Raw genomic sequence first — 23,638 nt, 5'->3', positions numbered from 1 at the left:
GCAAATTTTGTTACACTACTCTCTGTCCCCTCTTCCAGGTCATCTATGTATATTATGACATGGCATGGACATCATCCCATTTTCAGTTTAGTTTTGCCAGCCAGCTTCTCCCCAGCTGTGCTGGGGGATCTCCGGGGACAATCCACAGGGGAAGTCTGTTCACTGTCCCTTTGTGTGTGACAGAGAGCATGGTGCTGCCGAGGACGAGTATGATTTCTTTGGTATAGGTCCTTAGTTTGGTGTCGTCCCTTGTGAGTTTTGGTCTGTCTCTTTTATGCGGCCACAGTTGAGCGCCCATGAGAGATTGACTCGCTCCCGTATCCAGCTCCATGTTGACAGATATCCCATTGAGTAGGACCCTCATCATTATAGGAGGCGTCCTGTTGTAGGAGCAGCGACCATTGATCGTGTTGACCCGCTGTACACGGTGTCCCGGGTACTATCCCCACCGTCTTCTGGTCCGCTTTCCAACCCATCCGATTCGTATACCAGCCGAGTTGCCATTTTTTTGCACATGCGGGCCAAATGCCCTGTATATTCACAATTTCTGCAAACAGCCTGCTGAAATCGACATCCCCTTGACGAGTGCCCACCCCCACACCTCCAGCACAGACCTGTTCCATTGTTCAAAATGTTTCCAAAGAATGAGCTGCGTCTGGCTGATCTCTCTTGAGCTTCTCTCAGTTTGTCGTTGATTGCTCGCATTGTGGGTTGATGAGGTGTGAACGGCCATTCCTGTGGCCCTTGATGGCTTCTGCCTGCTGTCAAGAGCCTGTACTCCCGGTTTTGTCTGTGTGTGGGGGTAGCAGTTTGTTTAGTGCTGTGAACTTCTTGTTCCGATATTTTGTTAGTTCTCGATTCTTCTTCCCCTACCAAGAATGTCTGTGCAACCAGTGCTGCTGCCTCTAAGGTCAGGTTCTTGGTCTCTATGAGCATTCGGAATATGCCTGCGTGGCCTATTCCATCAATGAAAAAGTCTCTCAGCATTTCTCTCCTCAGTTCATCGGAGAACTCACATCAACTAGCCAATCTCCGAAGTTCCGCCACGAAGTCGGGTATGCTCTGGCCCACACAACGTCTGTAGTTGTAGAACCTGTGTCTGGCCATGTGTAGGCTGCTCGCTGGTTTCAGGTGGTCTCTTACCAGTGTGCTCAATTCTTCAAACGACTTGCTTGCTGGTTTCTCGGGTGCCCACAGATCCTTCATTAAAGCGTATGTTTTCGAGCCACAGCTGGTCAAGAGATGGGCTCTTCTCTTGTCTGCCTTATCGTCGCCTAACCAGTCTTTGGTTACAAAGCTTTGCTGGAGCCTTTCTATAAAGTCCTCCCAATTGTCTCCCACATTGTACTTTTCATCTGATCCGTTGTTCACCATTCTGTGGATTCTGTAATCCCATAACTCGTCGCCGCTGTAAAGTCCTGTCCCCTCAGTACAGATTCACATGAGGCATGTAGTGAAGTCAAGGTCACTCTGGACCTGAACCTTTATTTCACAGCTCTGGAATGCCGCACTTGCCTGAGACCTGTCCTTATATACCTGTCTCTTGCAAGTGCACCCCTGGTGGTAAGGTATGCTGGTGATTACAGGTCATATCTTATTACAGTCATGTATAGCATGTTAGGATACAGTTATATATAATAATGTAAGATACATGACAGCACTGACATTAACACTGCATCCTCCCCAACTAGTAACCCGGTAACGACAGAAGCAACGCATTTCACTGCTCCAACCCAACAAGACAGCCTCTTCCTTCCAGCTCCCATCTTGTTATTGAACATCTCTCATTGCCCTTCCCACCTGACGTAGGCTGCTCCCCTCCACACAGGCCCCTCGCCTGGCCCTCCAGAGAAACCGGTTGGCCAGGAAACAGGAGAATGGTCTTCTTTGAATGATGCCAATGGATGTTTATCGCTGAAGCAGGTGGTCAGTTAATATCCCATCCAAAAGATGGCACCTCTGACAATGCAGTGTGTCTGCTAGATTAAACGCCCAAGTCCTGGCACGGGGCTTGGTCATGCTTCTTTGGCCATTGTGCCTCCACAGGAAAGACTCTGACAGGAGCAAAGGCTTGCCTAAAAGGGGTCAGCTGATCTTCCAACCCCATTATCTGTAATGTACAGGTTAAACCTCCCCTATCCAGAACTCCCTTATCTCGAACCACCCCTCATCCAGAACCTTTCCCGGCCACTGAACAAATTGAACAAATTTAAGTCCTTTCTCGCTGGCGACTCCCGCAATCGCTGGCCTGACCCCGTGATCCACCCCACCCCCCTCATCCATGATTTCTCTGCCGCACTCCCAGCCCTAAGCCAGTTAGCCCCGATATCCCCTTGCTTAGTACTTGTACCATCCAATTTAACGTGACCAGCCCTCGTCCGGAAAAATCCGTTATCCAGAACAGGCCAGGTCTGGAGGATTCCGGATAAGGGAAGTTCAACCTGTATCTGCTTCAAGGGTTCTTTGCTTAAGTATTCATAGCAACACATTGCTATTAAGAACTTGTTGGTTTATTAACACAGGTTTAACAATCACATTACACGTTACCAGTTCATCCACTAGGCTCACAACTGCATACCTCATGTGGACGACGTAGACTCAACTGGCTGGGGTTTTATTGAATCTTGTGAACATCACTTGACACAAAACCACTCACAATGCAACAGCTCTACAGCTATTTTAATAGAACATTAAATCAAGTGCCCCCTTTTGGCAAGGGCACTCGAACCCACAAATTTCTAAATAAAACGGAAACTTAAATCAAATTAAAATCTGGTTGCCGGGGGGGGTGAGGCACTCCAGTCCATCCGGCACCCACCTCTCACGGAAGGTCGCGAGCATACCGGTGGACACTGCGTGCTCCATCTCCAGGGACACCCTGGCGTGAATGTAGCCACGGAAGAGAGGCAGGCATTGGGCTGAACAACCCTTTTTCTCTTCTATAACAGTGAGTAACTTTTAACATTGTTGTTGCCAATTTAAGTGTATCTAAGGGTTAAGTCATGGCAGGAGAGCTCGGTCGGGTGTTCTGCTCCTCCTGTACCATGTGGGAACTCAGGGACGACACCAGTGTCCTGACGACTATATCTGCAGGAAGTGTATCCACCTCAAGCTCCTGACGGTCCGCGTTGCGGAGTTGGAGCTGAGGGTGGATTCACTCTGGAGCATCCACGATGCTGAGAATGACGTGAGTATCACGTGTAGTGAGTTGGTCTTACCGCAGGAGAAGGGTCCACAGCCAGCTAGGTAATGGAAGACCAGCAGGAAGAGTAGTGCAAGGAAGGTCGTGCAGGAGTCCCCTGTGGTCATCCCCCTTCAAAACAGATACACTGCTTTGGGTACTGTTCAGGGGGATGACTCATCAGGGGAGGGCAGCAGCAGCCAAGTTCATGGCACCGTGGCTAGCTCTGTTGCACAGGAGGGCAGGAAAAAGAGTGGGAGAGCGATAGTGATAGGGGATTCAATTGTAAAGGGAATAGATAGGCATTTCTGCGGCCGCAACCGAGACTCCAGGATGGTATGTTGCCTCCCTGGTGCAAGGGTCAAGGATGTCTCGGAGCGGGTGCAGGACATTCTAAAAAGGGAGGAAGATCAGCCAGTTGTCGTGGTGCACATTGGTACCAACGACATAGGTAAAAAAAGGGATGAGGTCCTACGAAACGAATTTAAGGAGCTAGCAGCTAAATTAAAAAGTAGGACCTCAAAAGTAGTAATCTCGGGATTGCTACCAGTGCCACGTGATAGTCAGAGTAGGAATCGCAGGATAGCGCAGATGAATACGTGGCTTGAGCAGTGGTGCAGCAGGGAGGGATTCAAATTCCTGGGGCATTGGAACCGGTTCTGGGGGAGGTGGGACCAGTACAAACCGGACGGTCTGCACCTGGGCAGGACCGGAACCAATGTCCTAGGGGGAGTGTTTGCTAGTGCTGTTGGGGAGGATTTAAACTAATATGGCAGGGGAATGGGAACCAATGCAGGGAGACAGAGGGAAACAAAAAGGAGGCAAAAGCAAAAGACAGAAAGGAGATGAGGAAAAGTGGAGGGCAGAGAAACCCAAGGCAAAGAACAAAAAGGGCCACTGTACAGCAAAATTCTAAAAGGACAAAGGGTGTTAAAAAAACAAGCCTGAAGGCTTTGTGTCTTAATGCAAGGAGTATCCGCAATAAGGGGGATGAATTAACTGTGCAAATAGATGTTAACAAATATGATGTGATTGGGATTACGGAGACGTGGCTCCAGGATGATCAGGGCTGGGAACTCAACATCCAGGGGTATTCAACATTCAGGAAGGATAGAATAAAAGGAAAATGAGGTGGGGTAGCATTGCTGGTTAAGGAGCAAATTAAGGCAATAGTTCGGAAGGACATTAGCTTGGATGATGTGGAATCTATATGGGTAGAGCTGCAGAATACCAAAGGGCAAAAAACGTTAGTGGGAGTTGTGTACAGACCTCCAAACAGTAGTAGTGATGTTGGGGAGGGCACCAAACAGGAAATTAGGGGTGCGTGCAATAAAGGTGCAGCAATTATAATGGGTGACTTTAATATGCACATAGATTGGGTTAACCAAACTGGAAGCAATACGGTGGAGGAGGATTTCCTGGAGTGCATAAGGGATGGTTTTTTAGACCAATATGTCGAGGAACCAACTAGGGGGGAGGCCATCTTAGACTGGGTGTTGTGTAATGAGAGACGATTAATTAGCAATCTCGTTGTGCGAGACCCCTTGGGGAAGAGTGACCATAATATGGTGGAATTCTGCATTAGGATGGAGAATGAAACAGTTAATTCAGAGACCATGGTCCAGAACTTAAAGAAGGGTAACTTTGAAGGTATGAGGCGTGAATTGGCTAGGATAGATTGGCGAATGATACTGAAGGGGTTGACTGTGGATGGGCAATGGCAGACATTTAGAGACCGCATGGATGAACTACAACAATTGTACATTCCTTTCTGGCGTAAAAATAAAAAAGGGAAGGTGGCTCAACCGTGGCTATCAAGGGAAATCAGGGATAGTATTAAAGCTAAGGAAGTAGCATACAAATTGGCCAGAAATAGCAGCGAACCCGGGGACTGGGAGAAATTTAGAACTCAGCAGAGGAGGACAAAGAGTTTGATTAGGGCAGGGAAAATGGAGTACGAGAAGAAGCTTGCAGGGAACATTAAGGCGGATTGCAAAAGTTTCTATAGATATGTAAAGAGAAAAAGGTTAGTAAAGACAAACGTAGGTCCCCTGCAGTCAGAATCAGGGGAAGTCATAACGGGGAACAAAGAAATGGCGGACCAATTGAACAAGTACTTTGGTTCGGTATTCACTGAGGAGGACACAAACAACCTTCCGGATATAAAAGGGGTCGGAGGGTCTAGTAAGGAGAAGGAACTGAGGGAAATCCTTATTAGTCGGGAAATTGTGTTGGGGAAATTGATGGGATTGAAGGCCGATAAATCCCCAGGGCCTGATGGACTGCATCCCAGAGTACTTAAGGAGGTGGCCTTGGAAATAGTGGATGCATTGACAGTCATTTTCCAACATTCCATTGACTCTGGATCAGTTCCTATGGAGTGGAGGGTAGCCAATGTAACCCCACTTTAAAAAAAAGGAGGGAGAGAGATAACAGGGAATTATAGACCGGTCAGCCTGACATCGGTAGTGGGTAAAATGATGGAATCAATTATTAAGGATGTCATAGCAGTGCATTTGGAAAGAGGTGATATGATAGGTCCAAGTCAGCATGGATTTGTGAAAGGGAAATCATGCTTGACAAATCTTCTGGAATTTTTTGAGGATGTTTCCAGTAGAGTGGACAAGGGAGAACCAGTTGATGTGGTATATTTGGACTTTCAGAAGGCTTTCGACAAGGTCCCACACAAGAGATTAATGTGGGATTGGGGGTAGTGTGCTGACATGGATTGAGAACTGGTTGTCAGACAGGAAGCAAAGAGTAGGAGTAAATGGGGACTTTTCAGAATGGCAGGCAGTGACTAGTGGGGTACCGCAAGGTTCTGTGCTGGGGCCCCAGCTGTTTACACTGTATATTAATGATTTAGACGAGGGGATTAAATGTAGTATCTCCAAATTTGCGGATGACAGTAAGTTGGGTGGCAGTGTGAGCTGCGAGGAGGATGCTATGAGGCTGCAGAGCGACTTGGATAGGTTAGGTGAGTGGGCAAATGCATGGCAGATGAAGTATAATGTGGATAAATGTGAGGTTATCCACTTTGGTGGTAAAAACAGAGAGACAGACTATTATCTGAATGGTGACAGATTAGGAAAAGGGGAGGTGCAACGAGACCTGGGTGTCATGGTACATCAGTCATTGAAGGTTGGCATGCAGGTACAGCAGGCGGTTAACAAAGCAAATGGCATGTTGGCCTTAATAGCGAGGGGATTTGAGTGCAGGGGCAGGGAGATGTTGCTACAGTTGTACAGGGCCTTGGTGAGGCCACACCTGGAGTATTGTGTACAGTTTTGGTCTCCTAACCTGAGGAAGGACATTCTTGCTATTGAGGGAGTGCAGCGAAGGTTCACCAGACTGATTCCCGGGATGGCGGGACTGACCTATCAAGAAAGACTGGATCAACTGGGCTTGTATTCACTGGAGTTCAGAAGAATGAGAGGGGACCTCATAGAAACTTTTAAAATTCTGACGGGGTTAGACAGTTTAGATGCAGAAAGAATGTTCCCAATGTTGGGGAAGTCCAGAACCAGGGGACACAGTGTAAGGATAAGGGGTAAGCCATTTAGGACCGAGATGAGGAGGAATTTCTTCACCCAGAGAGTGGTGAACCTGTGGAATTCTCTACCACAGAAAGTTGTTGAGGCCAATTCACTAAATATATTCAAAAAGGAGTTCGATGAAGTCCTTACTACTAGGGGGATCAAGGGGTATGGTGAGAAAGCAGGAATGGGGTACTGAAGTTGCATGTTCAGCCATAAACTCATTGAATGGCGGTGCAGGCTAGAAGGGCTGAATGGCCTACTCCTGCACCTATTTTCTATGTTTCTATGTTTCTATGTTTAACCCTCTCGACCGTCCGCTGCCTGGACATGTTAATGGCCACCTTGGCCATGCCCAGGGGCAGTCCTATGAGGAGACCCTCTGACCTGCCCGCTCCCCTCCGCACCAGATGCCGAAAGATCAGGATCGTGGTACTGAAGTGCTGCCACAAATCGAGGAGCAACCCCTACAAATAAGGAAATAAGGGCTGCAACCTCACACATTTAATATAAACATGGAACATGGACTCTTCCACACCACAGAAATTGCAGGCGACCTGGGAATCCGTAAACCAACTTAAAAACCTATTTCATGGGAGTGCCTGTGAAAGCGATCATTTATATATCACCTTTCAAATCTCCGGACGCCCCAAAGTGATTTACAGCCAATGAAGTACCTTTGAAGTTTGTTACAACCAATTGCGCACAGCTCCCACAAACCACAATGTGATAATGAATCATAGAATGATAGAATGGTTACAGCACAGAAGGAGGCTATTCAGCCTGTCGAGCCCGTGCCGGCTCTCTGCAAGAGCACTTCAGCCAGTCCCACTCCCATGCCCTTTCACCGGTGCCCTGCTTTCTTCAGGTACGTATCCAATTACCTTTTGAATTTCATGATTGAATCTGTCTCCACCGCCCTCTCAGGCAGTGCATTCCAGATCCTAACCACTTGCTGCGTAAAAAAGATTTTCCCCATATCGCCATTGGTTCTTCAGCCAGTCATCTTAAATCTGTGTCCTCTGGTTCTCGACCCTTCTGCAAATGTGAACAGTTTCTCTCTATCGGAACTTCTTTAGTAACCTCGATCAAATCTCCTCTCAACCTTCTCTGCTCCAAGGGAAACATCCCCAGCTTCTCCAGTCTATCCACATAACTGAAGTCCCTCATCCCTGGAACCATCCTCGTAAATCTTTTCTGCACCCTCACTTATGCCTTCACATCCTTCCTAAAGTGCGGTGCCCAGAATACTCCAGTTGAGGCTGATCTCATGTTTTATACAGATTCATCATAACTTCCTTGCTTTTGTACAATATGCCACTATTTATGAAGCCCAAAATCCTGTGTGGTTTTTTAACCGCTTTCTCAAACTGCCTTCAACAATTTGTGCACATATACCCCAAGGTCCCTCTGTTTGTGCATCCCCTTTAGAATTGCACCCCTTAGTTTATATTGCCTTTCTTCGCTCTTCCTACCAAAATGTATCACCTCACATTTCTGCATTAAATTTCATTTGCCATGTGTCTGCCCATTCCACCAGCCTGTCTACGTCCTCTTGAAGTCTATCACTATCTTCCCCACTTTTAACTATACTTCCAAGTTTTGTACCATCTGCAAATTTTGAAATTGTGCCCATGCCCAAGTCATTAATACAAGAACACAAGAACATAAGAACATAAGAAGGCCCCTCGAGCCTGTTCCGCATTTAATATGATCATGGCTGATCTGATCATAGACTCAGGTCCACGTCCCTGCCCGCTCCCCACAACCCCTTATTCCCTTATCGGTTAATAAACTGTCTGTCTCTGTCTTAAATTTATTCAATGGCCCAGCTTCCACAGCTCTCTGAGACAGCAAATTCTACAGATTTACAACCCTCTGAGAGAAGAAATTCCTCCTCATCTCAGTTTTAAATGGGCAACCCCTTATTCTAAGAATATGCCCCCTAGTTCTAGTCTCCCTTATCAGTGAATCCTCTCTGCATCACCTTGTCAAGCCCCCTCATAATATTATACGTTTCGATAAGATCACCTCTCATTCTTCTGAATTCCAATGAGCAGAGGCCCAACCTACTCAACCTTTCCTCATAAGTCAACCCCCTCATCTCCGGAATCAAACTAGTGAACCCTCTCTGAACTGCCTCCAAATCAAGTATATACTTTCTCAAATATGGAAACCAAAACTGCACGTAGTATTTCAGCTGTGGCCTCACAAGTAGCAAAACTTCTCTGCTTTTATACTCCATCCCCTTTGCAATAAAGGCCAAGATCCCATTGGCCTTCCTGATCACTTGCTGTACCTGCATACTAACCTTTTGTGTTTCATGCACAAGTACCCCCAGGTCCTGCTGTACTGCAGCACTTTGCAATTTTTCGCCATTTAAATAATAACTTGCTCTTTGATTTTTTTTCTGCCAAAGTGCATGACCTCACACTTTCCAACATTATACTCCATCTGCCAAATTTTTGCTCACTCACTTAGCCTGTCTATGCCCTTTTGCAGGTTTTTTGTGTTCTCCTCACACATTGCTTTTCTTCCCATCTTTGTATCATCAGCAAACTTGGCCATGTTATACTCACTCCCTTCTTCGAAGTCATTAATATAGATTGTAAATAGTTGGGGTCCCAGCACTGATCCCTGCGGCACCCCACTAGTTACAGATTGCCAACCTGACAATGCACCATTTATCTCAACTCTCTGTTTTCTGTTCGTTAGCCAATCCTCTGTCCTTGCTAATATATGTCAAGAAAAGAAGTGGTCCGAGAACAGAGCCCTGGGGAAGACCACGGTATACCTTCCTCCAGTCTTAAAAACAACCATTCACCACTACTCTCTGTTTCCTGTCACTTAAGGAAGACACAAATAACCTTCCAAATGTACTAGGGGACAGTCGGCCTAGTGAGAAGGAGGAACTGAAGGATATCCTTATTAGGCGGGAAATTGTGTTAGGGAAATTGATGGGATTGAAAGCCGATAAATCCCCGGGGCCTGATAGTCTGCATCCCAGAGTACTTAAGGAAGTGGCCCTAGAAATAGTGGATGCATTGGTGATCATTTTCCAACAGTCTATTGACTCTGGATCAGTTCCTAAGAACTGGAAGGTAGCTAATGTAACACCACTTTTTAAAAAGGGAGGGAGAGAGAAAGCAGGTAATTATAGACCGGTTAGCCTGACATCAGTAGTGGGGAAAATGTTGGAATCAATCATTAAGAATGAAATAGCAGCGCATTTGGAAAGCAGTGACAGGATTGGACCAAGTTAGCATGGATTTATGAAAGGGAAATCATGCTTGACGAATCTTCTGGAATTTTTTGAGGATGTGACTAGCAGAGTGGACAAGGGAGAACCAGTGAATGTGGTGTATTTGGACTTTCAAAAGGCTTTTGACAAGTTCCCCCACAAGAGATTGGTGTGCAAAATCAAAGTGCATGGTTTTGGGGGTAATGTACTGACATGGATAGAGAACTTGTAGGCAGACAGGAAGCAGAGAGTCAGGATAAACGGGTCCTTTTCAGAATGGCAGGCAGTGACTAGTGGGGTGCCGCAGGGCTCAGTGCTGGGACCCCAGCTCTTTACAATATACATCAATGATTTAGATGAAGGAATTGAGTGTAATATCTCCAAGTTTGTGGATGACACTAAACTAGGTGGCGGTGTGAGCTGTGAGGAGGACGCTAAGAGGCTACAGGGTGACTTGGACAGGTTAGGTGAGTGGGCAAATGCATGGCAGATGCAGTATAATGTGGATAAATGTGAGGTTATCCATTTTGGGGGCAAAAACACGAAGGCAGAATATTATCTGGATGGCGGCAGATTAGGAAAAGGGGAGGTGCAACGAGACCTGGGTGTCATGGTTCATCAGTCACTGAAAGTGGGCATGCAGGTATAGCAGGTGGTGAAGAAGGCAAATAGTATGTTGGCCTTCATAGCTAGGGGATTTGAGTATAGGAGCAGGGAGGTCTTACTGCAGTTGTACAGGGCCTTGGTGAGGCCTCACCTGGAATATTGTGTTCAGTTTTGGTCTCCTAATCTGAGGAAGGGCGTTCTTGCTATTGAGGGAGTGCTGCGAAGGATCACCAGACTGATTCCAGGGATGGCTGTGCTGTAATATGAGGAGAGACTGAATCAACTGGGCCTTTATTCACTGGAGTTTAGAAGGATGAGAGGGGATCTCATAGAAACATATAAGATTCTGATGGGACTGGACAGATTAGATGTGGGAAGAATGTTCCCAATGTTGGGGAAGTCCAGAACCAGGGGACATAGTCTTAGGATAAGGGGTAGATCATTTAGGACTGAGGTGAGGAGAAACTTCTTCACTCAGAGAGTTGTTAACCTATGGAATTCCCTGCCACAGAGATTTGTTGATGCAAGTTCATTGGATATATTCAAGAGGGAGTTAGATATGGCCGTTACGGCTAAGGGGATCAAGAGGTATGGAGAGAAAGCAGGAAAGGGGTACCGAGGGAATGATCAGCCATGATCTTATTGAATAGTGGTGCAGGCTCGAAGGGCCGAATGGCCTACTCCTGCATCTATTTTCTATGTTTCTATGTTAGCCAATTTCGTATCCATGCTGCCACTGTCCCTTTTATTCCATGGGCTTCAATTTTGTTGGCAACCTATTATGTGGCACTTTGTCGAACGCCTTTTGGAAGTCCATGTATACCACATCAACCACATTGCCCTCATCAACCCTCTCTTTTAACTCATCAAAAAACTTAATCAAGTTAATTAAACGTGATTTGCCTTTAACAAATCTGTGTTGGCTTTCCTTAATTAGTCCACACATGTCCAAGTGACTATTAATTTTGGCCCTGATAATTGTTTCCAAAAGCTTCCCCACTCCCGCGGTTAAACTGACTGGCCTGTAGTTGCTGGGAGGTGTTACTACAGTTGTACAGGGCCTTGGTGAGGCCACACCTGGAGTATTGGTCTCCTAACTTGAGGAAGGACATTCTTGCTATTGAGGGAGTGCAGCGAAGGTTCACCAGACTGATACCCGGGATGGTGGGACTGACATATCAAGAAAGACTGGATCAACTGGGCTTGTATTCACTGGAGTTCAGAAGAATGAGAGGGGATCTTATAGAAACGTTCAAAATTCTGACGGGTTTAGACAGGTTAGATGCAGGAAGAAGGTTCCCAATGTTGGGGAAGTCCAGAACCAGGGGTCACAGTCTAAGGATAAGGGGTAAGCCATTTAGGACCGAGATGAGGAGAAACTTCTTCACCCAGAGAGTGGTGAACCTGTGGAATTCTCTACCACAGAAAGTTGTTGAGGCCAATTCACTAAATATATTCAAAAAGGAGTTAAATGTAGTCCTTACTACTCGGGGGATCAAGGGGTATGGCAAGAAAGTAGGAATGGGGTACTGAAGTTGCATGTTCAGCCATGAACTCATTGAATGGCGGTGCAGGCTCGAAGGGCCGAATGGTCTACTCCTGCACCTATTTTCTATGTTTTCTATGTCTATGTTTATCCTTACAACCTTACACCCTTCTTTGAACAAGGGTTCAGCATCTTCAATTCTCCAATCCTCTAGCATCATCCCCGTATCTAAGGAGGATTGGAAGATTATTCCACCTTTATTTCCCTCAGTATCCTAGGATGCATCCCATCCGGTCCTGGTAACTTGTCTATATTAAGTACAGCCAGCCTTTCTAGTTCCTCCTCTACCAGTTTTTAATCCCATCCAGTATCTCCACTGCCTCCTCCTTCACTATGACTTTGGCAGCATCTTCTTCCTTGATAAAGACAGATGCAAAGTACTCATTCAGTACCTCAGCCATGCCCTCTGCCTCCATGCATAGGTCTCTATTTTGGTCCCTAATCAGACCTACCCCTCCTCTTACTACCCATTTACTGTTTATATACTTTTGGATACTTTTGAAGACTTTTGGATCCCCTTTTATGTTAGCTGCCAATCTATTCTCATATTCTCTCTTTTTTCCCCTCTTATTTCCTTTTTCACTTTCCCTCTGAACTTTTTATATTCAGCCTGATTCTCACTTGTATTATCAACCTAACATCTTTCATATGCCCCCTTTCCTTGCAAATTTGCTCCGCTATATCCTTCCCACTAGTTGGCGGCCTATAGAATATAACTAGTAGTGCAATAGCACCTCTATTGTTTCTCAATTCTAAACAAAAAGATTCCTCCAGGACATCATTCCTCTCCAGCACTGTAATGCTCCCCTTAATCAATACTGCCACCCCACCTCATTTCTCTCCTACCCTATCCTTCCTGAACACCTTATACCCAAGAATATTTAGAACCCGATCCTGCCCTTTTTTGAGCCAGGTCTTCATTATCACCACAACATCACATTCCCGTGTGGCTATTTGTGTCTGCAGCTCATCGACCTTATTTACCAAATAATGACCAGATGTTCAGTTTTAGTGATGTTGATTGAAGGGATAAATACTGGCCCCAGGACACTGGGGATAACTCCCCTGCTCTTCTTCGAAATAGTGTCATGGGACCGTTTACGTCCACCTGAGAGAGCAGATGGGACCTTGGTTTAAATGTCTCATCCGAAAGACGGCACCTCCAACAGTGCTGCACTCCCTCAGCACTGCACTGGAGTGTCAGATTGGATTTTTGTGCTCAAGTCTCTGGAGGGGACTTGAACCCACAACCTTCTGATCCAGCGGTGAGGGTGCTCCCACTGAGTCACAGCTGACACTGTGATACAAATAGGCGCCCTTTGGTCAGCATTTCAAAGTCCTGCAAAAAGCATAGTAAGTCGAGAACTGCTTTACAGGAATGTACTTTTTGCGAAGGAACTAAAAACACAGCGAAGCTCGACTCACACCCGGATATTGGTACCTAGCATGTTGGCACCTTCAAGTGACATTCCTCATTTGTTATTGAAGGACGGCTTTAACCCATTAACACTAGTAAAAGGAGAACGGTCAAACAAATGTGTTAATATTTTAACTTATTAACATCGTAGCTTACATAGGAACGGGAGTAGGCCATTCCGCCCCTCGAGCCTGTTGCACCATTCAATTAGATCAAGGCTGATCTGTACCTCAGCTCCATATACATAGGATTACACAGGATATACAGCACAGAAACAGGTAATTCGGCCCAACCAGTCCATGACGGCGTTTAAACTCCACTCGACTCTCCTCCCGTCTTTCCTCATCTAAATCTATCAGCATAACTCTCTATCCCCCCATCCTCATATGCTTATCCAGCCTCCCCTTAAATGCATCGATACTATTTGCTTCAACCACTCCCTGTGGCAGCGGGTTCCACAATCTCACCACTCTCTGGGTAAAGAAGTTTCTTCTGCATTCCCTATTTGATTTTTTGGTGACTAGCTTATATTGATGGCCTCTAGTTATGCTCTTCCCCACAAGTGGAAACATTCTCTTTGTATCCACTCTATCAAAACCTTTATTAATTTTAAAGACCTCAATTAGGTCACCGCTCAGCCTTCTTTTTTCAAGAGTAGAGTCCTAGCCTGTTCATCCTTTCCTGATATGTATACCCTCACGTTTCAGATATCATCCTTGTAAATCTTCTCTGCACCCTCTCCAGTGCCTCTATATGCTTTTTATAATATGGCAACCAGAACTGTACGCAGTACTCCAAGTGTGGTCTAACCAAGGTACGTTCTGTACACCTTCTACCTCCTTTTGTAGTGCACGCACACTCCATACATCATTTATTTCTCCTTGGAGAGTATTCGACTTCCCTTCTTCCCATGAATGAGGAGTTCTGACCCATTTGAATAGGTACTTAGTGACTGAACCTTCCGCAGATCAAATGTACTCTACAATTTAAAGTAAGAGTCTACTTGTACTTGGCACGGCTACATATCCATGTTAAATTAAACCCTGTATTATAGTTTCTCTTTTTACTGGTTAGTAATTTTCAACTTCTCTACATTGGGTCTCAGATATCCTTTGATCTTTGTACAAAGCTTGAGAAAATAAATACATTTTTAAATCATTAGCGTTAATTCTGGCACAGTCATTATATTAATGATCAGGTTGTCGTAATTCCTTCCCGCACAACATAAAACGCTTTGTTACACAGTCTACACACTCGGCCTCAGCCCCTTTGAAGAATTACTCTTGCTGAATTTTCAGAACTTCCTATTAATCCAATAGGGAATTCGGGAGAAACTTCTTTACCCAGAGAGTGATGAGAATGTGGAATTCGCTGCCACACGGTATAGTTGAGGCGAATAGTATAGATGCACTTAAGGGGAAACATAGAAACATAGAAAATAGGTGCAGGAGCAGGCCATTCAGCCCTTCTAGCCTGCACCGCCATTCAATGAGTTCATGGCTGAACATGAAACTTCAGTACCCCCTTATAGAAACAATGAGAAAGAAAGGAAGAAAGAAAGACTTGCATTTATATAGCGCCTTTCACGAGCACTGAACATCTCAAAATGCTTTACAGCCAATGAAGTACTTTTTGGAGTGTAGTTACTGTTGTAATGTGGGAAACGCGGCAGCCAATTTGCATACAAGCAAGTTCCCACAAACAGCAATGTGATAATGACCAGATAATCTGTTTTTTTGTTATGCTGATTGAGGGATAAATATTGACCAGGACACCGGGGATAACTCCCCTGCTCTTCTTTGAAATCGTGTCATTGGATCTTTTACGTCCAATTGATAGAGCAGAAAAGACCTCGGTTTAACGTCTCATCAAAAGACGGCACCTCCGACAATGCAGTGCTCCCTCAGCCTCCGCAAGATCCTGCAAATCCATTGGCAGGATAGGCACACCAACGTCAGTGTCCTTGCTCAGGCCAACGTCCCCAGCATCGAAGCGTTGACCACGCTCGATCAGTTCTACTGGACGGGCCACATCGTCTGCATGCCTGACACGGGACTCCCAAAACAAACGCTCTATTCGGAGCTCCGACACAGCAAGCGAGCCCCAGGTGGGCAGAATAAACATTTCAAGGACACCCTGAAAGCCTCTGTGAAAAAATGCAACATCCCCATCAACACCTCGGAATCCCTGGCCCAAGATGGAGGAAAGGCACCCGGGAAGGTGCTGAACACCTCGAGTCTCTTCGCCGAGAGCAAGCTGAAGCCAAGTGTCGACAGCGGAAGGAGCGCACGGCAAACCAGGCACCCCACCCACCCGTTCCTCCAACCACCATCTGCCCCACCTGTGACAGAGACTGCAGGTCCCACATTGGACTCATCAGTCACCTGAGAACTAATTTTTAGTGTGAAGCAAGTCATCCTCAACTCCGAGGGACTGCCTAAGTAAGTAAGCTTCCTCAGTACTACACTGGAGTGTCAGCCTAGATTTTCTGTGTTCAAGTCTCTGGAATGGGATTTGAACCCACAAGCTTCTGACTCAGAGGCGAGAGTGCGACCCACTGAGCCACAACTGATACATGAGGGGAAAAGGAATAGGCAATGATCCCACTAAAGTGCGAGCGCGGCTGTGCAGTAATCTGAAAGTTCCCGCGCAGGCCGCTCACCGGCTTTTACATTGTGAATGCCGCGCATGCGCAGAAATTTAAAGGGACAGCGCATTAAAAGGAACAGGCCACGCAGATCAAAGCGCAGTTTACTGGGACCATCGGTGATAGGGTGAGATACGTAGGGTGGGAGGAGGCTCATATGGAGCATAAACACCACATGAAGCAGTTAGGCCGAATGGCCTGCTCCTGTGCTGTAAATTCTGTAATTCTGTATAATGGTATCATTGGAGCAGAAAGAGCCCGCACATTGGAGGCCAGTCATGCCTTCAAGCCCGAGGTGGTGGAGTGGGAGGAAAGAGAAAAGAGAGAGAGGACCAACGAAGTCAGATTAAAAGTCAGGGTTTAACTGTAACCCCAGTGTGATACATGTGCCAATTTTCAAAACAATTCACCAACATCTGGCAACTTACTTTATCCAGTAATAAATATGGCTCTGAGTTTCCCCTGTGTTTTCTGGTGTTGAAGTACCGTAATCTGGGCAGGCAGAGGTAGACATTGGGTTGGGACTCAGTTCGGCCAAGTCCTTACCCCTTTTTCCACCTGTCAAAAAGTCCAGCCAAATGGTGGGGTCACGCGCTTAACTCAAATGGTTGCGGGATCTCGTGAGGCCTTGCCAGTAAGGGAGTGATGTCGCACAATGTCATTCTAACCATTCGTGTCTTTGCGCCGATTGGGATTTTCAAATTTAATAGGTCAAACTGTTCCTACTGCATTCGATTTGAGAGATGATAAGTATCAGGAAAGATTGAACAGGATGAGGCTCTTTTCACTAGAAAAGAGAAGGTTGAGGGGTGACCTGATAGAGGTTATCTTTAAGATAATGAAAGGGCTCAATAGGGTAGACGTGAAGAAGATGATTCCATGTGGGGAAGATTAAAACTAGGGTCCATAAATACAAGATAGTCATAACAGGGAATTCGGGAGAAACATCTTTACACAGAGAGTGGTTAGCATGTGGAACACGTTACCACAGGGAGTTGAGGCGAATAGCATCAATGCAATTAAGGGGGAGCTAGAAAAGCGTAGGAGGGAGAAGCAATAGAAGGATATGTTGATGGGGTGAGATGAAGAGAGGTGGGAGGAGGTTCGAGTGGAACATAAACACCGGCACAGACCAGTTGGGCCGAGTGGTCTGTTTTCTGTGCTGTAGAGTCGATCAGAGAGCGATCAAATAATATAGAAAGCAGCCCATAAAACAAAAACGGCACTTAAAACAAATCATTTTTTAAAGCTCTTCCGAAGATCCTGCAGACCACTTGTACAATGGTAACAACACAGATAAATGGGAGGTATTACATTTTGGTAGGAAGAATAGGGAGGTCATTTATTACTTGGGGATGTGAGTCTAGGTGTGGTAGAGGAACAAAGGGATCTCGGAGTACAGATACACAAATCACTCAAAGTTGCGACACAGGTTAGCAAGGCCATAAAAAAAGCAAACCAAGCACTCGGGTTTATTTCTAGAGGTAGGAGGGAAGCAGGAAAGTTATGCTAAACCTGTATCAAACTTGGTTAGACTACACTTGGAGTACTGCATACAGTTCAGCCATATTATAAAAAGGATATAGAGGCACTGGAGAGGGTGCAGAGAAGATTTACCAGGATGGTACCAGAAATACGAGGGTAGACCTATCAGGAAAGGATGAACAGGCTGGGTCTCTTTTCTCTTGAAAAAAGAAAGCTGAGGGATGACCTAATAGAGGCCTTTAAAATTATGAAAGGTTTTGATAGAGTCCCTACAGTCCTGACAATATCCCTTGTGGATGCTTCTAAGACCAGCTGTTCCCCCCCGCCTCCCCTCCCCTCCTGTTCCTTCTGACTATTGGTCGCACATGTTAGGTGCATAGAAACAGTTTCTTAGTGACCGATAGAAAGCCTTAATCCTCACAAAGATACATCCATCATTCTGAAGGATAATTACCTGTTTCTTTAAACTCCTGCAGGGAAATGAGCCTCAACCAGCTACAATTCAGCAATCACAGCGGAACAGGTTCAGCAGTGTACAACGCAAAGGTCAAGGAAAGCCCTACCCCCAGCCCCCACCTCCCCCAAACTAATGTACACACGTACAAAAAAAGCAAAGCTAATTAAATAGAATATTTCTGCTTCCCTCCCTTCGCCCTTATCACTGTTTTGCATAACTTCTGATAAATGCACAACACTCCCGCCCTCCCCCGGGAAAGATCCCTTTACAAGTTAGGTAGAATTTACAAGTGTGCCTAATAGCAGCTCCCTTGCTTTTCAGCATGTCTCTGACAGTAGTTATTGCACTCGCTGGCAACAATCTAACAGTACGGTTTAGAGCACGTTTAGCCATGGGGCAGAGGCTGCACACCTCTACCCAGTTGCCCTCCCACCCAGTTGCCTTCCAGTCATTTGGAAGTAATGAAAATGTGGTCTTGACATTTAACACACAGAAAAAGCATAAAGATACAAGGTCTGATGTTTAAGTACCTACTTATTTGTAAGCCGGGACAGCAGGTGATGTAGCCTTTGACGTGCCCATTGCCCTTCAACGAATGCAGTTAGTTCTTGGAAAGGAGAACTGAGATGGGGTAGGGGTTGGTGGGGGTTGGTGGGGGTGTGGTAATTGTTGATGGTGGCTCCAAAATGAAGCTGTCAATCGTCTGTAGACATTGTATGTCATCGAGGGCGTACTGCCAAACAGAATTGTGTCTCCTTTGCTCTCCCAGCTGAACCGCAAACTCTGCTTTCTCTATCGGCAAAACAAATGTTTCCACCCAGCAGCGGCAGGCTAGTCACAAGTCTTCCATTTAACTCTTTGCGCGCCAAAACGTTTTTATTTTCTCCCTGGTCAGGTGCTGAATCTCCTGTAACACTGATATGGCAAGACTTTGCAGTCACCAAATATTGCAAGTGGCCATAGTTCACCTTTTTTCTAACCCAGGAACAAAGCAAACCCAAATGAATCGAACGGAGCGGCACAATCTTAAAGAAAACCCAACTTTCACCTTTCGCATCTGGGGTCCTAACATAAATCTAGGCTGACACTCCCAATGCAGTGCTGAGGGAGTGCTGCACTGCCGGAGGTGCTGTCTTTTGGATGAGACGTCCAAAAGAGGCCCCATCTACTCTCTCAGGTGAATGTAAAAGATCCCATGGCAGTATTTCAAAGAAGGGTTATCCCCGGTGTCCCTCAATATTTATCCCTCAATCAACATCATTTAAAAAAAACATATTATCTGGTCATTATCACATTGCTGTTTGTGGGAGCTTGCTGTGCGCAAATTGACTGCCGCGTTTCCTACCTTACAACAGTGATTACACTTCAAAAGTACTTCATTGGCTGTAAAGCACTTTGGGATTCCCTAAGGTTATGAAAGGCACTATATAAATGCAAGCCTTTCTTTTTAAGTGAACCCAGATTGATGGACATAGAGCTGGGCCAGAAATGTTCTTTACCTTGGTGGGTCGTGACCCCGCTACTGGCTCCATCCCACTGTAGAAAATGAACTTACCTTAATGGGGCCTATTAAGCCCGCCCAGCATGTTACCCTGCCCAATAAGATGGAGAGGGTCTGGTGATGTCAGCCATGACGCCTTTTCAGCCGGGATCCTTAAAGGGACCATGGCCATATTAGATTTTAAGTTTAATCTAACCTAATGGGTGTTGAATCTTTACTCTACAATAATATAATAAAAGTTATATATGAGTGACAAAGAAATATTTAAATAATATTATCATTAAGTATTATGACACCATCTAGAAATACGATCAAGAACATAATTTTAAAAACTACATCAATTGGGAATTATTGGTATTTTAGTCACAAATCTATAGGCTTTTGTATCAGTAACTGGTACAAATAAAAGATTTGTGTGTATAGGTTATACAGGTGGCACGTCCCAAATCCGGAAACCTCGGGACCGAGGCCATTCCAAATTTCGGGCATTTCCCGTATTTCGGGACGTCTTTCTGATGTCCCAAATCCGGAAATGTCTGGGCCGAGGTGGGGGGGTGGGGGAGGGGCGGTGGCGGCGGAGGAGCGGGGGAGGGTAGTCCGGCGCCCAGCAGGGGAGATCCCGCGGCGGAGCGGGGGGGTGGGGTAGTGGGGGAGTGTAGCGGTGGGTCTGGATTTCGGAATATTTTCCAGATTCCGGACGGCCCGGTGTGCTGATTCCGGAACATTCCGAATTTCAGAACTCCGGATTTCAGACACTCAACCTGTACATAAAATTAAGCAGATTTTAAATGTGGTGGACTTCCAATCCTTTGCAAGTTCAGTGGAAGAGCTGCGGAATCCCTGACAAACAGTGTAAGTGGTGCTGACAGTATGTTTCTGGGATTTCTGCAGCTCTTCTGTTGAAGTTAACAACAGACAAGTGAGGGAACCTCCACAAAAATTCACCCTAAAGTCTTAGACTGAAAAATTAAATTAGTTATATTCAGGAACTGGAAGCAAGTTGAACCAGTGGAATGAGTATTGAGAATGAAATTGTCACGGTTGATGACTTGATTTAATGTGTAACTGGACAATCACAGTGTACTGTGAGAAAAACCTGACTAGAAATAGCACAAACATTTATTTAAATGGCATATGTCATTTTGTTACGGTGCATATCATTTCACTGCAGTTCCTGTGGAGTTGGAAAGCAACAGCCGAGAATGACCATCCAAAGCAGCACTTACATCCCTTCATAAATTACTGAATTAACATTTACCAGTAGCTTTTCAAGTAGAACAGAATCTCCATCAATCTGTTAGCTGATGCAATCAATATGTTTTTATTTTGGTTTGTTTTCCAGGTTGTCAACTAATCAACCGTGGAGCAATGGCCACGGAGCTCCCGCCTCAGGCTAATAGACATGGTTCCCGAGCTGCGTGAATCCCCGTGGCCAATCAGGGAAATTTAAAATGTAAGTGAAAAAAGACTCTTAAGTGCCTGTTAACTAACTGATAATGATCTCAATTGGGTCCCCTTGCGCTGCAGTTCGGATCGGCTCCGCGATGACAGACACGGGGGAAAGGCGCGCGGGAGCGAGATGATGGTGGGTCCCCGAACCACTGTCAAAAATAACAACTTTCCCACCCAACCTGCCACCGATCGTATATGCTTCCAGCCTGGAAAATTCAGCCCCTGGTTTCTATTAACTCACACATTTACACACTTGTAGGCCGCGATTTCCCTTACCTTGGAGGATTGAAGGCGGGAGATGGTGGCGGCAGGTGATGACCCGCTTCTGCGGCGATCCCAGCCAAAAAGGAGATTTTACTGTTAAGGGCCTTGTTAGGCCCGCCCTGCGCGTTTCCCGCTTCAATTAATGGGAGCAGGTCTGCTGACGTCACCGCATGACGCTATTCTTGACGGTTTATTTAAAGGAGCCATGGCCCCGTTTGCTGACAATTCATTTCCCACGTGTTAGTCTGCTGTCAGTTAGTGCAGGTGTGAGTTAGTGCAGGTGTGAGTTAGTGCGGGTGTGATTTAGTGCGAGTGTGAGTTAGTACAGGTGTGAGTTCGTGCAGGTGTGAGTTAGTGCGAGTGTGAGTTACTACAGGTGTGAGTTCAAACGGGTGTGATTTAGTGCAGGTGTGAGTTAGTGCGGGTGTGAGTTAGTGCGGGTGTGAATTAGTACAGGTGTGAGTTAGTGCGAATGTGAATTAGTACGGGTGTGAGTTAGTGCGAGTTTGAGTTAGTACAGGTGTGAGTTAGTGCGAGTGTGAATTAGTATGGGTGTGAGTTAGTGAGTTAGTACGGGTGTGAGTTAGTGCAGGTCTGAGTTAGTGCGGGTGTGAGTTAGTGCGAGTGTGAGTTAGTGCGGGTGTGAGTTAGTGCGAGTGTGAGTTAGTGCGAGTGTGAGTTAGTGCGGGTGTGAGTTAGTGCGAGTGTGAGTTGGCTCGGGTGTGAGTTAGTGCGGGTGTGAGTTAGTGCAGGTGTGCGCTATGTCCTTCAGCGATGACTGCCTCCATCACCTTGTGGAGAGAGTGAGAGGACGTAGGGAGGTTCTGTTCCCTGCAGATGGCAGGAAGAGGCCGCCTCAGCAGACAAAGGCAGCAGGGCTACAGGTAGCCCAGAAAATAAGAAACACATCAGTAGTGCCTCGCACCTGGGTACAGTGTTGTAAGAGGTTCAGTGATCTGAGATCTGGAAAAGTGAGTATAAAGCAACACTTACTTGATGCAGCTGTGCCTGTCCTCACAACCCCACCACTGTGCATTGCTAACCATACTCCTGCATAACATTGCTCAACCCAAGATCCCTTGGACCTTAATCCATCCCTCCCCCTCTATTTACATTATCAGGCCCCCCCATCTTACTTTCCATCCCTCACACTCAGACTCATCATAATGCAAGAATAGCAAGTAACAAGACAAAAAGAGGCAACTTGGTATCACCAAGCTACTCGATCAAAGTCTCTCTGCAAAGCTGTATCCCATTCCATAAATGATGCTCCTTCCATCAGTCTCATTCAACCTTCTCTTCTTTCCCTCCTTGCGGGAAAAGATTGTGCACAATAAGAGGGAGAGGGAGAGAACGGGAGAACGAGAACCCATGTATCATCTGACCAATGCGGAGGAGGCAGCACAGGACCTAGCTGGTGTGGTGGAGATCCCGGAAGTGGGGGACGGAGAGAGGGGCTCAATAGAAGAAGCTGGCGACAGAATTATTCATACAATTGCATGCCTTTCACCATTCATCCACATGGGGTGTGATGAGAACAGAGAAATGAATCGTCATGATGTGTATAATGGTATGTGCCTGCACTTGACATCTCATTTATGTAACTCTCCCACAGGTCCATCTGGAGCCCGTCCCCCGCCCCCGCTCCCGTCCCCCATTCCCCGTCCCCCATTCCCCGTCCCCCACTGACCAGGAGGAACAGCAAGATTCCTCAGAGGAGCCTTCTGCCTCTGAGGATGCAGCATCACCTCAGACAGCGCAACCCAGCATCAGCACAGGGACGCACACCTCGGCGGGTCCATTGCCACGTAGAGTAGTGTTGTCAGCTACTGTCTCACAGATCACAAGTGAGCCACAACACATGGTGGAGATACTGACAGCAGTGGAAAATCCTCGTCGGAGGGCGCAGGAGTCTCCTAGCTCTGCTGGGCTCTGTGCAGACACGGAGCCCCGGGGAGCCATCCAGGAAGATGGTGATCCTAAAGCTGCAGGAATAAGTGCAGGAGACTCTGATTGGTTTAGCAACCGCGGTGACTATGAGTGTGACGAGAGTGGAGGAGGATAGATGGTCATCTATGGAGGAGAGAAACCAGAGGCTCATCAACGTCCTTTCTAGGAGGGATGTCAGTATAGACGATGGCCCCACTGAAGTACAGCAAGGTGCTCGCCAGCTCCTTGCTCGCAGGACAGTGCGGGAGGCCTATGAGAGGGATGATGGTGGGAGGGAACATGTAAGTAGTGGCTCCTCTGCAAGGGCTCCAATTTTCACCCCCTTGCCAACCCCTCGGGCAGAGCTCCAGATGCC

The 23,638-nt window shown here is 46.4% G+C and overlaps 1 protein-coding gene and 1 pseudogene across 1 annotated transcript in view; one reads left to right on the top strand and one right to left on the bottom strand.

Annotated features, from left to right (window-relative positions):
- sema3b (sema domain, immunoglobulin domain (Ig), short basic domain, secreted, (semaphorin) 3B) overlaps positions 1-18,142 on the bottom strand; it is a 393,889-nt gene extending 375,747 nt beyond the window's left edge. Inside the window, exon 1 of the mRNA XM_070895588.1 lies at positions 18,114-18,142. The gene's annotated coding sequence lies outside the window, so the exon portion shown is untranslated. The remainder of the gene's footprint in view (positions 1-18,113) is intronic.
- LOC139276775 (sorting nexin-18-like) overlaps positions 1-23,398 on the top strand; it is a 57,699-nt pseudogene extending 34,301 nt beyond the window's left edge.
- Positions 23,399-23,638: the final 240 nt, after the last annotated feature.

Source organism: Pristiophorus japonicus, chromosome 12 (assembly GCF_044704955.1).
Source record: "Pristiophorus japonicus isolate sPriJap1 chromosome 12, sPriJap1.hap1, whole genome shotgun sequence".
Taxonomy (NCBI): Eukaryota; Metazoa; Chordata; class Chondrichthyes; family Pristiophoridae; genus Pristiophorus; species Pristiophorus japonicus.
The sequence above is the reverse complement of the archived record's forward strand: the minus strand, read 5'-3'. Positions and strand labels throughout refer to the sequence as shown.